General features: G+C 35.3%; 1 pseudogene; it reads right to left on the reverse strand.

Moving 5' to 3' along the window:
• Positions 1–15904, reverse strand: part of LOC128015713 (gamma-aminobutyric acid receptor subunit gamma-3-like) — a 114941-nt pseudogene that overhangs the window by 31875 nt on the left and 67162 nt on the right.

The raw sequence follows: 15904 nt of genomic DNA on the forward strand, positions 1-15904 counted from the left end.
TTTTATTTTTATTTTTATTTTTGCTATTTTTGCTACTTATGCTAGATGATTACATTTTGATTCATGATATTTTATGATCAGCTGTTGTCCTCCCGAGACATGACAAATAAAAAGTACTCTGCTTATTTGACTTTTCATTTTCGGGATGAGAAACTGGCAGTTAGATGAAGCTTGTTTGACAGATGTCTGCTCTGAATAAGGTTTAATTCTTTTTTTTCGGTTCTTTGTGACAGCCCAGTGAGTGACGCTCAGGTGAAACCACTGGCGTGTGGAACGTCTGTTTCATACATTAGTGTAGGATTTAAAGTTTTAATTATTATCTCCCACAGGAAGAATATAATGAACCACAGATGTGAGGACTGCACGCTTATTAGCCATAAAGCATGAATAAGGATGACACTGTTAATATGACGCAGAAATATTATTCTTCCCTCTCATGACATCTGAGTCATTGTTACAAGTAGTAGTTGGGTTATACTTAGAATACCCAAGTTAGTCCCTGTAGCCGGATACGGTAAATGCACTTTTTGGTCTCTCTCTCTCTCTTTCTCTCTAAACAGGTGCATCTAAAAAAAAGCTATATCATGGAACGGTCTTTATTTTTTGTAATTTAATTGAAAAAAAAAAAAAAAAAAAAAAACAAGCAAACTTTCTTATATTCTAGATTCATTGCACACAAACAGAAATAGTTTTTTTTTGTTTCAGTTCTGATGGTAACGACTTACAGCTTAGCAAAATTAAAAGTTCAGTACCTCAAAAAATGTGAATATTAAATTTTGAGTATAAACACTGGGTACCTCTTGGGCTGGTTTAGAACATGCAACCACAATTATGGGAAAGACTACTGACTTGACAGTTATCCCAAAGACTATTATCAACACCCTCCACAAGGAGGGTAAGCCACAGAAGGTCATTGCTGTAAGGGCTGGCTATTCACAGAATGCTGTATCAAAATATATTTATGGAAAATTGACTGGGAGGAAAAAGTGTGGTAGGAAAAGGTGCACAAGCAACAGGGATGACCACAGCCTTGGAAAGACTGTCAGGAAAGGCAAATTCAAGAGGAGTGGACTGAAGCCGGAGTCAGCGCATCAAGAGTCACCACACACAGACGTCTTCAGGAAAAGGGCTACAGCTGTCACATTCCTAGAACCAAGCCACTCCTGAACCAGAAGAAACATCATAAGCCTTTCAACTGGGGTAAGGAGAAAAAGAACCGGACTGTTGCTCAGAAGTGAATTTAACATTTCATTTGGAAATCAGGGTCTGGAGTCTAGAGGAAGACCAGACCATCTACCAGGAGATTTTGGAACACTTTATCCTTCAGTCTGCTAACATGTTTTATGGAGATGCTGATTTCATTTTGCAGCAGGACTTTAGCACCTGCCCACAGTGCTAAAAACACTTCCAAGTGGTTTGATGACCATGATATTACTGTGCTTGATTGGCCAGCCAACTTACCTGACCTGAACCTGTTTTGTAAATCTGTTTTTTATTGATCTTTGAGAAAATATTTTTTTTTTGAGATAATAAATTTTTTATTTTCCTAAGCAGTAAGTCATAATCATCAGACTACAAAAAAAAAAAAAAAAAACTCTTGGAAGATTTCAGTTTGTGTGCAATGAATCTAGAATATAAGAAAGTTTGCTTTTTTAAAAAATTGAATTACAAAAAATAAAGAACTTTTCAATGATATTCAATTTTTTTTAGATGCACCTGTATATAATGCAAATTTCAATTAATATATTCTGTATGAATTATAATATTTCATTCTATGGTGCTAGAAGTAATAAATGTGCTTTTGTATAAAGGAAGCATGTAAAAAAAGTATTTTTGATGGCTCTCAAAAAAGGTACAAAAAGGGTATCCTTTCAGAAGGTACTAATATGGACACTTTACATACTAATATGCACTAGTATTGATATGTTGGTAGCACTTTATTTTACAGTCCTGTTCCCCATGTACATACTATGTACTTATTATAGTAATTACAATAACTATGTAATAACTAGGTACTAACCCTGAACCTAGCCCTAAACCTAACCCTAACCCATGTAGTTACCTTGTATTACCAGAACTTTCTTAGATAAATACACTGTAAATACACTATAAGTACATGGAAGTACACGTACTGTAAAATAAAGTGCAACCGATATGTTTGTGAATATATGAATATGAATGAATAATATCTAGTTTTAAAGTAATTTCATGTACATGTAAGGTGATACTTTGTGATCCTGCTATTGAATCTGCTAGTGTGAGCCAATCAGAATTGACATGAGATAATTTCCTTCAGTTCAAGAGTTAATAATTACATGAATTTACAAATAAGGTGACTGCTTTCAAAAGTTCTGTCGTCCCATGAGAAAATATGACTGATTTAAAATATTATAGTACTGCACATACACATACAAAATGATAACATATACAGTACATTATATTTGACCCTCTCCAGCTCATTAATTACTGTTTCATAGGTTGAGACATTTTTTTTTTGTTTGCCTGACCCTCATTCTGAAATCTGTAAACAGTAATATGATAAATAACATCAAGTAGATTATAACTGTTTAAATTTCAACTGCTTTGATTGGTTCTAGAGCATTTGAAATGAATTGACAAGTAGATACACACTGCTGTGTTGGCTGTTTAAATACAATCCCTTGCTATATTGACAGAAGATAATTGGCTTACTGTAGCAACCTTAGCCTTTCCAAATATACAACAAAAATGCCATCATGGTAAATTATGGCATATTGGTAAACAAATGTCCCAACACCACATATTATGTATTATGGAGAGGTATGGCAAATCAAATTTCTCATTTCTGAGCACAGACCTGAATCCATGCCACCAAGCTCTGCGTGTTGCAGTTTAGAAGGCTTACAGCACTCACACATTCCAGCATTGTTTACTTCAAAGCTCCGATGGCTGCAATTAAAATAGAGAGTGACATTTCATAGTCTGCACTACCCTTTTCCCTTCACACTCCTCCGAAACACCACTGCTGCATGTCTGCTGTGTCACTGAATATCGATCATGAGCTCCATATGGGAGCATTTAGTTAGCCTTTGTTCCAGATTGGCTTTATCCGCAGAATGCCCCTCAGCATCAGTGCTGTTTCTCCTGTTGCCAAGGAAATATTTCACGGAGTGCTGGAGATGGCATGATGTAGTCTCTCCACTGGCCTGTGAAATTTCCTCTGGTCCAAATAGCCGCTCTGGTCTTCAGGCAGCTGAGAGATACCTGAATAGGCCATCTCTGCCTGAGATGCATTAACAAAGTAGCTGTTTTCCCAAAATACTTCACCACTTGTTCTCTCTTCGTATGCAGTTGTTGTTGTTGTTGTTTTAACTCAGCCTTCATTAGCATTGTGTATATTTAGCACAGGTATAGAAAGCTATATAAAAAGCGTTTATTAAAATGTTTAGGCCTAAGTCAAATACTAATGACATAATAAAACGCAAAAACATTCATGAAACCGTTTTATACAATGATTAGATTTGTTTCTATAATTTGATTGGACAAGCGGTGTTCCAAGAGTGCTGATATTTTCTTAAACAGAGAAAGAGGAAACTGGGAAAGAGGAAAAAAACTTGGTGAATTTAATCTGAAACACACTACCAAAAGTTTAGGATCTGACATTTTTAAATTCATCACAGGAATAAATTACATTTTAAATATATTAAAATGTAAAAGAGTTATTGTAAATTGAAATAATTTCACAATATAACACTTTTTATTGTATTTTGCTAAACGAACGTGAGTTTTATTAGCAATCATGTTTTTCTACTGAATATCAGACTTGTTATTCAGTACAATGTAACTCTTACTCATGAGAAATCGCTTCACTGTTCTTTGCCAAGTTAATGCCAACTTTCAGTATATTTATTTGCAAACGTGGCCTTTAAATCATGACACTACATAAGCAGACAAGGTCTTGATCTTGCTGTTGTTCTCAATGGGGTGAGCTTTTCTGATGGGACAACTTGAAAAGGACATGACAAGCAATGTAGCAGTGTGTGTGTGTGTGTGTGTGTGTGTGTGTGTGGATATCCCGATTTGAATAACTAGGGCACAGTCGGCTTCAGTGGGCAGGACACCCACTCATCTGACTATATTTGGAAAACTGCAGCAGTAGTTTCAGACTTATGAAAAGACAACAGTAGACTAGTTCCATGTGACAAGTCCATATTTTTCATATTTCCTCTTTAATTCAGAGTTGGAATTGATAGCTTAACAGTGCAATTTAAATAAGAAAGCCAGATTTTATGAATTCTGTTACCTTATGTTGTTAACTAGCAGCTTTGGGCTCTGTTGGTGTGGTCAACAACAGGATAATACTTCACTGCTGAGGAAAATGTGTTAAATTTGCTTACATTCTCAACAGTGTTAGTTTGCAATAAGCAACAATGCTTTCTCAAGTGCACCCCAGTCTGCCATGGTCATACATATGTATTTATAATGAGAACTGCCAGAGGCATATACTGTAATTCACATTACTGCTCTCATTACTAATGTCTGCAGTGGTGTAAGCACATTGTCTCTCTGTAGTGCTCTATTAAAAAATAAATACAAAAATAAAGGATAAAGCATTATTAACACATGAACACAATTTTCAACACAATGGGAGGGTTGTTAAATTATTTAAAAGACCATAAAAATAAATAGGATCTATATACATTAAGTATAACAATTTGTTAAGTATTATAATAGATTCATATAGTTAACATATATACAAAATAAAATCTATAATGAAATAATCTATAATTCAATAATACATTTAAATAAAAGCAAGAAATAAATAGGATCTATAATTGTTAAATATGAGTATTACAATTTGTTAAATATCAGAATAAATTATTACAGAAAATAAATAAATAAATAAACTTCCTTTATCATGGTCATCTAGTCTCCATATAGCAGACTTAATCAGAATAGTCTTCCTTGTATTAACAAGGGATCAACAATGTTTTTATGGCTCTTAAAACAGGAGGTAGAGTCTTTCCCTAGATGTACTTTTTGTTACAGTTGCCATTCGGATCATAAGCATTTTGTTTGACCAAAAAGCCAAGATAGTACAGGCTTTGTGCAGTTCATTCACAGTGTGAATTGGCCCCTATTAGGGATGGTATGAGATTCTGATGGTATGATAACCTTAAGCGAAAATATCACGGTTTCACAGTATCACGGTATTGTTGTTACAGCTCTGAAATGTTTTATTTTTAAATGACTGGGTAAAAAAAAAAAAAATAATAAAAAAAAAATTTGAGCAACATTTTTTTTTTGTTTCCTAAAAAAATAAAAATAAATACTGACATCTTTATTTAACCTAAACCTGTAATTACAGTTATTTAATTTTAGTTATATAATCCATATACATATAATTTATATAATTTCATATAATTTAGTTATATACTAATAATCATACACATCATTCGATTTAATAATAACCCAATTTGAAGCAAAAACAGAATGTTCTGACAAGCTTTGTGAAATAATACCACGCAAACTTTTCAGAAGACAGTCAGCTTTCCTCAGAAAAAAAATTCATATTAACCCCCAAACCAATATTGAGTATTTTCTTCCAATGGTATGTACATCATGAAAAGTAAGTGATCTGCCTGTGTTAAGGGGCATTAACAGGCTTCATATTTTCACTGAAATTACATTTTGGGAAATGATTGCATTGCAACGCAGTTTATGCAAGTCCAGAACAGAGAGTTGCAATAAGGCAAAAAACGGCCAGTTGCCGATTGTGTAAATGCCAAAGTATATTTCCAGCATCCGCGCACTGTCTTTATTACGTTATTTTCGTCATCAAGAGGGCTAGCGCATGTGTCGATCTCATCTGTCCACTTATCTATGGTTGAGTATACATTTGAAAGCTCTGCGGACACGGCTGTGCGCGAGACAGAAAGGAACGCTGAATGTGAAGTGTACCCGGGTCTTAAGTTAAGTCATCCTACACACATGACACGTGACTGACCACTCGCTCGCACCAACAGGAGGAGGAGAGGTCAGTGTTACTCTCTGCACTGTGCTCAGTCTGAGTGACAGGAACGGTATAATGGAAAATATTAGTGGTTTCGAAACTAATTTTCAGTATTGCGGTATACCTTGAAACTGGTAATCGGCCCATGCCTAGCCCCTATAAAAGATTAACTAGAGGATTTTGCAGCTGCCCATGCAGGGTTTCCAAAGGTTTGTCCATAAACCCCATTTGCAGCGAAATTATAAATAATGCATGACATCACAGGCAGTTTCTGCAGCTTCCTGGCCTAATTGTGGTCAAACCAAGCCTAGAGTCTTATTGAATATATCTGTCACAAATACCAAGCACTGAACCAAACTAGGATAGTCGGATATGAATGAGTGTCATCTCATCTCAACATCACAGAGGCTGGAGTCACACCAGACCAGAAAGGCTGCCTCGCACTGAAGCTCTAACTCAGAGGACAGGCGAATTTGCTGATCTTTGGTCACTTTTCCAAGGTCTTCAATGTTACAATCAAACCACTGACATCCCAGACACAACAAATATTATAAACATAACTTATCAGAACTGACCACTATGTTTTGCTGTCTCAGAGAATGCGTTTTGCCTTTGGCAGGGGCTGCTGACTTTTTTTGGCATTTTACTTCTGGAAAATGGCGCAGATTTGTGACAGTGGACCTAAATTAATCATGGCTCTTGATATGTCATCAAGGACTTTGAAATAGATGACCTAATCTGAAATAGAAGTGCCTAAAATGTCAAAGAGACATCTGCTCAGTCTGGTTACCTGATTAAAGGCACTGGAAATCGTAATTAGGAACAGAAGTTTTGGAACTTACAAAAAGGGTCATGAAAAGTACAGAGAAACTGTACAAAAAGGATGTGGTTTCCAAATTTTACTCAAAAGCCAAACTATTTAGTAAAAAATGTATGTGCGAAAGAGAAAGTGGTTAATTATAGACTGATGAAATCATATCACAGACTCTTTGTTGCATGCTGTATGTGTTAACATGCTTGTTAGCATCCAGCTAAACATATTACATTAAAATTCAATGTCTTTTTATTTTTTGTCATTTTACACTTAAAATTGTTTGTTGCTATGTTTAATCACTTGACAAATTTTAGAGAGAACAACCACAAATATCTTGACATTTCCCTCCAGCTATCTTGTCTGTTGGGTCTCGATTGCAAGTGCATTACTTAAAAAATTGTATATATATATATATATTTCTTTATAATCTAAGCAACAAGTCAAAATTCCGTTCTCTGCTAATCAGCTGAAGGCATCTGAATGGTCTAACCTAGAAAGGCCTTTTTAGACATACATAGGTGAAATATGCTTAATACGTATATATACGTTAATACTTAGTATGTAATTTTTACTCCTTACAGTTTCCGTAAGACACACAAAGTATAATTTTCAAGACACATTAAAATTAAATTTTATATACATTTTTATATGTATATATTTATTTATATATTTAATTATATATTTTATAAATAATTTAATGTATTCCGCTTCTATGTTACAGATTAAACAAAATTGACAAAACAATACTTAAGTATTACACAGAATTACCCAAGTACTTTACCCTCTGCTGCAAGAAAGTGCAAGAAACTTGAAATAAGACCACTGACCCACCGTCTGTCTTTTTAATTCGGTTTTGAAAACAATTTTTCTCTTGTACCTTTCATACAGTGTTGTTATGACCTTGTTAAAAGCGTGTGGGTCTTGAAAAGCTACTTGTTGTCTTCTGGTGGTCTTGTCAGTGTGATTCTTATTTGAATCGACAAGACTGACAGTAATTTGTGTTCAGCAACAAAACTGAGCTATTTTGACTTTTTATCTTGAAATGATGAACAGTAGTGAATAAAACATTTTCAGCAAAGACACTGAAATCGATGTAGCAGCTCACATTAACAGTTTCATTTCTCAGAGTCAAGGAATTGCTTCGTGACTTTTTATTTCACATGTCTCAGAAAATAATTGTGCACATTCCATGTGCTCAACTGCCATAATTAGAAAGCAACTGATATTTATAAAAAAAAAATTCCCACAAACAATGTTGCTAAAAGATATTTTGAAATGTTTCTACTTTAGTGGTTAGTTTTGTGAGTAAAAAAACAAAACAAAAAAACATTTATTTAAAAAAATGACTTACCTCAAAGTGTAAAGTATTTTCCCATCGTTCCATATTCTCAGGAGCTGATTTGGTGTAGTAATCCAATGTGAATCTGCACTCTTGGAATTTCTGAAGATCGTGTCTGGTAGCCAAATGAGTCCAACCATATTACTGTTCAAAGTCAAAATTTTCTTAGTGCTGTTATATCTGAGCCGGCTGTCCGTCCAGGTTTGCGCAAAAATGATATCAATCTGGTACTCCTGTGGGGGATAAAAAAATAACGTATCAATAAGGTGTAGCTACTATAGCAGTCACTTCTGAACCATAAATACCTGTGTAACTATTAATATTTATTGATATTTAATATAAAACCCATTATGATAAATCCTGGCCTTAATTAGCACTCTTAATGCAACTCCACTGGGATTTATTTCTAAACAGTTCTGACGAGGTTCCACAGAGCCTTACAGCAGCACCACAATTCATAGACTCAGCCCTTAAATTAATGCCAGAATTATTCAGTATTCAGTGATGGAGTGCCGCCGATTCCACTGTGGTTTGGATGGAGGTCAAAGTCAGCTTTGAGATACTTCGACAAGGATTATGAAGTTCTGGCACAGTAGAAGCTGGCAGCACGAGCCACAGGAATTGATTGTGAGGAGAGACACATAATCACACCTCATGGTTCGCAAACTTCCAAGGATTTCTTTGGCTTTATACTGTAAGTCATCCTAGCAGTTGTACAGATGCCCCCAAAGGCTGATGGATACTTGCATACATGATTAAATATTCTGTCTGAATATTTATGCAACCTGTGAGGAAAAATGATTATCACATTTTGAGCCATTTTTCATATCATATATTTTTAGTAGTGTGTTTGGGGGGCAGGAGGTCTTGATTTAATGTGCAGGAGATATTTAGAGGAAAGATCCTTTTAACACAGCTGAAAGGGATGGAACAGCAACAATTAAAAAGCGTGTGAGGCCAGAGTTTGTTAAAAGCTCAACAGCTGTTTCATAAATGCTCTTTGCCATTACAGCCTCCAAAAGGGGTTATTCTGAAATCAAATTATACCATTAATACATTAATTATGGTACATTGAATCTTATGCTGGGAGGGAAAAAAATCCCTGGAGGTCATTTATTCATTTATTTATTTTGGATTTTACTGTCAGAGCGAATGCTGATAATGGGGTTCACCTAATGGAGGATATGCATATAAAATGCATGTCATTTAGGTGTAAATGTTTCCTGGGTTATATAATGGTACTGTAAATATAACCATAATGCTGAATTTCTGACAGAACATGAATGCAGAAGTTTGACAGGGTCTCTGCGGTGTAAGAGTCACTGCATCTCAAATGGTGCATAAATAGCTCGGAATCAATTTCCATTTCAAACATTTGCTACAATTAGAACTATTCTGTGAGAGCAGTCCAGTCAGAATATATGCCTATGCATCAGCATGTGTACGTGAAAAAGACTTGTCTTTTGAGTGATTTGAGTTAGCAAGACTAATGGCCTCATTATCTATTCCAGCTTTGATGTCTGAATCCAGCCCTATAAACGTACTGCTAATTTACTTTAGCCATTTCAACCAGCCAGTGTTTAAGTGCACTGACCCTACTAAAGTCTGCACAAACCACCACACAGAACTGATCAATGTGAACTGCGCAATTATACATTTAAATACTGAGTAATATTAATTAACTACTTGTACTTGCTATAATGTTAGGGTTTGGCTTAGGGTTACTTGCATGTAATTATGCATAACTAATTGTTGTTTTAACATTAAGTATAAGTAACGTTTAACAATGACACCTTAAAATAAAGCGTTACACAGTAAATAAATAAATAAACAAACAAACAAACATTCACAATAATGTTCATTTTTTTTATATTTAATATTTTTGTTACATTTCATTCACATTTTTTAAAAAGAAAATAATCATGAGATTCTTATTGTATTCTATTAAAAGACATTTATTATTTCTCTGTCCATGCAATGTTCATAAGAGAGTTTGAATTTCTACTGTATCTTTCGAGAGAGTTTCTCATTAAGTGTGTTGCCTTCAGTTTGTTCACTATGGGGCTGTAAGGCACTACAAACTGTAAAACTGCTTTGGAACAGTATTTATTGTGAAAAGTGCAATAAAATGATTCTCTTCGGGTATATAATCTAACATTGCTCTAAGATACACTGTCAACTTAATGCATACTTAATAACTGTTTTAGCTTTAGTACAATGTTAGGACAGCCAATTATTTTATTTTGCAAACAACATGTGTTTTAATTAACATAGTTACTATTTCGCACATAGTAAAAATGAGGTTATATTGCCCTGGCCTGGCCTGATAGTCATTTGACCTTTTGCTATCTCTCCCTGAAAGTGGGTCTCTTCATTATAATACCAGTCTCATTTATCACAAGTCAGTGGGCATGAGAGCCGTCAGGCCATAATTGTGACCTTTTGTTCTAGAAGCCAAAGGGAGTTCAGGGGTAGTGGAAAAAAAACATCACTTCAGGTCTAATCGCTGTCCAAGTGAAAATGTGTTGAGCGTCAGAATAAGCAGAACTAATGTGAGGTGATTCTATTACATCTGGACAAAAATACTGCACAGATGGTAAACAATAGAGGGAGAGTATGTTGGTTCAAAGATGCCTAACAACAAACTGCTGCCATTTTATAAGCAACAAAGTAAAATTAAGCATTATCTTTGCTCTTTTGACTAGAAAGATTATGAATGATCCCATTTAACGAAATGAGTGCAGACATTTTCTTGTTGTTTGAGAGTTGCAGACTGTCAGTCTGTGTGCTGCTAGACAATCTGTTATATTAATTAGGTTTTGGAGTGCTGCTTCAAAGCTGCGGGCAAGCATCAAACACTGAATAAAAACCTAAATGTTTTACAGTATCGAGTGTGCACTCCAAATCACAAAGCTGATGCCGATGTGGGAGAGATTCACTGAAGAACTTTACTGTTGTGATAAACGAGGATTTACGTCGCCAAAACATTAGAAAACACGACACACACAATAAAAGTATATCAAATACAAAACAATGTTACTTTACTATTACGTGTGTAAACATGCAGTATGCCATTGCAAAATGGATGGTGGAATGTGGCAACAGGTTTGTTTGTGTCCCACTGGACGTCCTTATCGCAAGGCAAGCCCTCGCATACCTTACTAGGTCGCACATTTACTCAGCAGGTTTGGCAGTTTGTGGGCTTCCATTGAAATAATTTTGTTATTAACATTCTGCCATAGTTTGATTCCATCAGACTTGTTTTTGTTTGGATAATCCATCAGGACTGCTGTATAAATGGTAATGCGTGGAGAATGGAAATAAAATCAAGGTTCCTGCTTTGTGGTACACTGCAACGGGAAGACTAATTTAATGAATAAGAAATGAAACAACTAATTTTCCCTTTCCTTAGAGGTCCCGACAGACACATTTATGTCAGTGGTTGCATGCCAACACATTCATTAGCTGCTGGCTTTGTTGTAGAGTTTGATTCAAAGGATAATAGCCATTGTTGTACAAGTGCATTTCAGTAAGAACAGCTTCTATTGCTATAGATCTACTATTGCTGTGTGCTATTATTATTATTATTATTATTATTATTATTATTATTATTATTATTATTATTATATTACTTTGTGTTTAACAGACAGCATACAAAGTTTGGAATGGCATCAGGGTGAGAAAATAATGGCTGAACTTTTTGTGTGAACTCTTCTTTTAAATGGGTATCAGAATGGCTTCATTTTTGTGTAGTCCCATAAGGTCTGATCACTATTTTTTTTTATCATAAATGACCGCAGTTTCAGTATTATTAACATAGGTATTCTTAACTGTTATCTAAAATACATAACCACCCCGGCTTTTTCAAGTGTTGTAACCTCAAGCGATATTTGTTGCACCTGTGTTCCCATCTCCATCAAGCTTCATTTAAAAATATTCTCTGGAAGTTAGTCATAGTGGAAATATTTTCATACATAATTTCTGAAGGACTAGTAGGAATATTACTCATTACAGTAAATTGTCTGGCCCGGGCTCTTGTGAGTAAGGAGTCATTTTCTGCTCCGTTTCCTGTCGTGTCTACAAATGACCGGCATACAGATAAGTGATTTCCCTGAGCAGAGCGGCCCCCTCAGCTGTTGAGATCACAATGAGTGAGTTAATTCCACCACACCTGACAGGCACATCACGCCATTTATGGTAATGACATATCCCTGCTACACCCCCCCCCCCCCCACACACACACACACCTTCACTTTTGATTTGTGTGTGAGATTCATCAGGCCCCTTCTCCTCCCATAGCTCTAATTAAATTCCTTGTGCCATTTATCATCTGAGAAAGAGAATATATAAATAAAGGCCTGTTGAATGAATGATAAAACATGCCAAAGCAGAGTTATACAAGCTCTGGAATCTTCACACCCAGAGGGATGGTATGGAGCAGAATTAAATGAATATGGCATTTAGCCATGACATGACCACAGGGGAGTGGCACCATGGGGAGTCCAGGTCTGAGGTGGTCAAAGTGTTGCTTGGAAGCACAGAAAAAACAAAATTGTTTGGTGCCAATTTTCATTATGATATGTTCGTCTAGATATGCATGCCATCCTTCATAATAGTATGTACATTCAGCAAGTATTTTATCTACATCTGTAGATAGATAGATACTTACAAAACCAACAATTGCATTTAATTATTAACTGAATTGCATTAATTAAGAAATAAGTGTGTTGTTGGAAAATCTAAGTACCAAAATTGTAATGTAAATTCAAATGCCACTGTACTTTTGTACTGCATTTTCCCACTTAGTTAAATATACATTTTATACAGCCAATTACACAATCGTTTCCTATAGTGTTATTGTGAACACAGCTTCAATTAGTTCTTTTATGTTCATAAAGATGCAGTTTTGCAAGATGTGTCTGTTTTTTGTACCAGCATATATGGTATTTTATATATTTGTAATTCTGAAAAACAGACATATAAATATATAAACTATTACTAATATTTAGCTTGTCTTAACATTGCAAACATTGCATTACAAGGTAAATTAGATAAATTCCATTAAACACAACATAAATACATTTGTATTCATTTATTCAGCAACTTCTGTGCCGAGAAATGATTTAAGGAAATAACAATGTATTCTCGTGAGGCTTGAGTAAACTCTTTAGATTAGTCAAGTTCTGTTTCCAGCTGAGTTGCAGATCTGTGCCACTTCTCCTGAGCAAACCATGGGCTCTAAGGAACTGTATTTATATTACAGAGTCAACAAATTTTTAAAGTGGTAACTTTAAACCACAGAAAACCAGTGCTAATGTAATATGTATCATTTCCTCACAATGTTGACAGCATACATAGCAACAACGCTCTTGCTGGTGAAGGGGTCATATGATGCGATTTAAATCGTTCATTTCTCTTTGGAGTGTTACAAGCTCTTGGTGCATAAAGAAGATCTGTAAAGTTGCAAAGACTAAAGTCTAAAATCCAAAGAGATATTCTTTATAAAACTTAAGAGTCAACCACACCCCCTTAAAGCGGCTCGTTCGAACACGCCCCCACATATCTACATCACTATGTGGGAAAATTTGCATAATACCGCCCAATTGTTCACGCAAAAAAAAGAAGGCGTAACTTTTATTCTCACTGTTCCAGCCAGCGCTATGTTGTGGAGGAGATGCTGTGTTTCGTTGTGAAAGCAAAATTACTTGTTTGGCCTTCCAAATATTTGCATGCGTATGCGCATTTTATGGAGGATGAGGACTGTTTCCTGCACCAGAAGCTTACAATGCTTCTGTGATCAAAGGCTGTTTCTATAAAGTGAGGGAGTTCCAACTTTGCAAGGACAGTCTGGCGCATCTAACTCCCAGCCTGTAAGTAATGTTACATTTCTTATAATTAAATAAATTGCCTATGATGATTCAGACCTGGGTTTTGAGCAGTGTAGAGTAAGCTTGTTGTTTCTCCAATCACAAATTCAGACATGTTTACACAGCGCGATACGCAATGCATTACATTTCACCAAATACACAAAAATAATGTTCTTTTTAGCAATGTCATATTAGCCCTTTAAGTTGCATTTGTTAGTTTGACTAAGCTTGGTTTTAAAATAATTGTGTTGGATAAGTGTAATAGTGTGGCTTTTGTCTCTATGTGCAGAAAATAACTGCCACAACCAACCTACAGTATATCATGTGGAGTCCTTCAAAAATGTTATCCTCTTGAAGGAAAACAGACACTTTTCATCCTCTTGAGACAATGCTTATTAACACCTAGAATCCCCTATGGCCTAATAATGGAGCTTGCCGTTTCTGTCCTCATTGAAACTCTGAGAATTTTCCTCCCGGTGAAAGTCTCTAGTTAAAGAAATGTCTGTGAACTGTTATATATATTAGATTAAAAAGCAGGATGACCTTGTGAGCATTTACAGAAACAAGACTGTTTTCCTCTGTTCAAGTTTTAAAAGGATAGTTCACCCAACAATGAAAGTCCTGTTATCGTTGCTTACTCTCACATGAAACCTTTACAATGAATCTGGAGCTTTTGAGCTTTGAAAAGATTGCAAAAGCACAATACAAAAACCATAAAATTGGTCCAAATGACACATGCACTATATTACAAGTCCTAGTAATCATAAGATGTAAGAAACATACTGAATTGTAGGACATTTGTCGGATCTATCTGTCTGATTTGTGAATAAATAATTTAGATTAGTTTTGTATACTTGAGTCATTGAAAACACCACATTCAAATGAACAGTTAGTTCAGGAATCAGGGATCACTACTTTTTTTTGCTTTTTGTCATATAAAGCTGTTGTATGGTTTCAAAAGATTTTGAATATACCACCACAAGTCAACATAACCACATTTATGGTGCTTTTATTTTGTCTTTTCAGAGCTTGAAAGCCCCAGTCATCATTCACTTTCATTATACTGATTTGTGTCCAGGGTATTCTTCAAATACAGTGAGTAAATATTCATATTTTGTTGCTTTGAAGCCTGAAATGAAGAAAGACAATTTTTTGTTTTATTCAGCTGTATTTACTCAGTGCAACTTATAAAAATTATATAACAAGATTATATGAATATGAAAGAAAGGGGGGATTCTTTTCTAAACTCACTGCATGAGACGAGGATGAGTAAATAATGACAGGACTTTCATTTTTGGGAGAGGCTGTATATTTTACACATATTTGCTATAAGCTTGATTGCATCATAATAATTGCTGTTAATAGTTTTTTGTCGTCTGTTTGATTACGTTTTTAATTTATTCTTTCGTACATTTCTGCCATATGTACATAAACTGACAGTCACCACTGATAAGCTACTACTAAATATTGTAGAAACTTAAAGTCCTGTAAAGCTGCTTTGATTTGTATCGTACAAAGCACTATACAAATAAAATTGAACTGAATTGAACTGAACTTAAGACAAAATAGTTGTGAAAAGCACTCCAAAAGAAAGACAGTTTCACTAGGAATTCCCTATTGGAGAAAACTCCTTCATTTCATGTACTTTCCAGTGAAGCGAAAAAGTGCTTACCCTGCTTTTTACTCCAAATAATTTTTCACCCATTCCTCTATCCTCTATATATACTCCTCTCAGTCCATTGCCTTCCCGTCTCACCTCCCCTCATCTTCTCCTCGCTCTTGCACACATTTATTCACATTCTCTGCATCGCTTTCTCCTGTGTCCATACCAGTCTCAAGCACTCACCTTTCCACCTCTTGGTTCCTCCCTCTCTTTGTCCCTCCGCTCCTCT

Source organism: Carassius gibelio, chromosome A6 (genome assembly GCF_023724105.1).
Source record: "Carassius gibelio isolate Cgi1373 ecotype wild population from Czech Republic chromosome A6, carGib1.2-hapl.c, whole genome shotgun sequence".
Taxonomy (NCBI): domain Eukaryota; kingdom Metazoa; phylum Chordata; class Actinopteri; order Cypriniformes; family Cyprinidae; genus Carassius; species Carassius gibelio.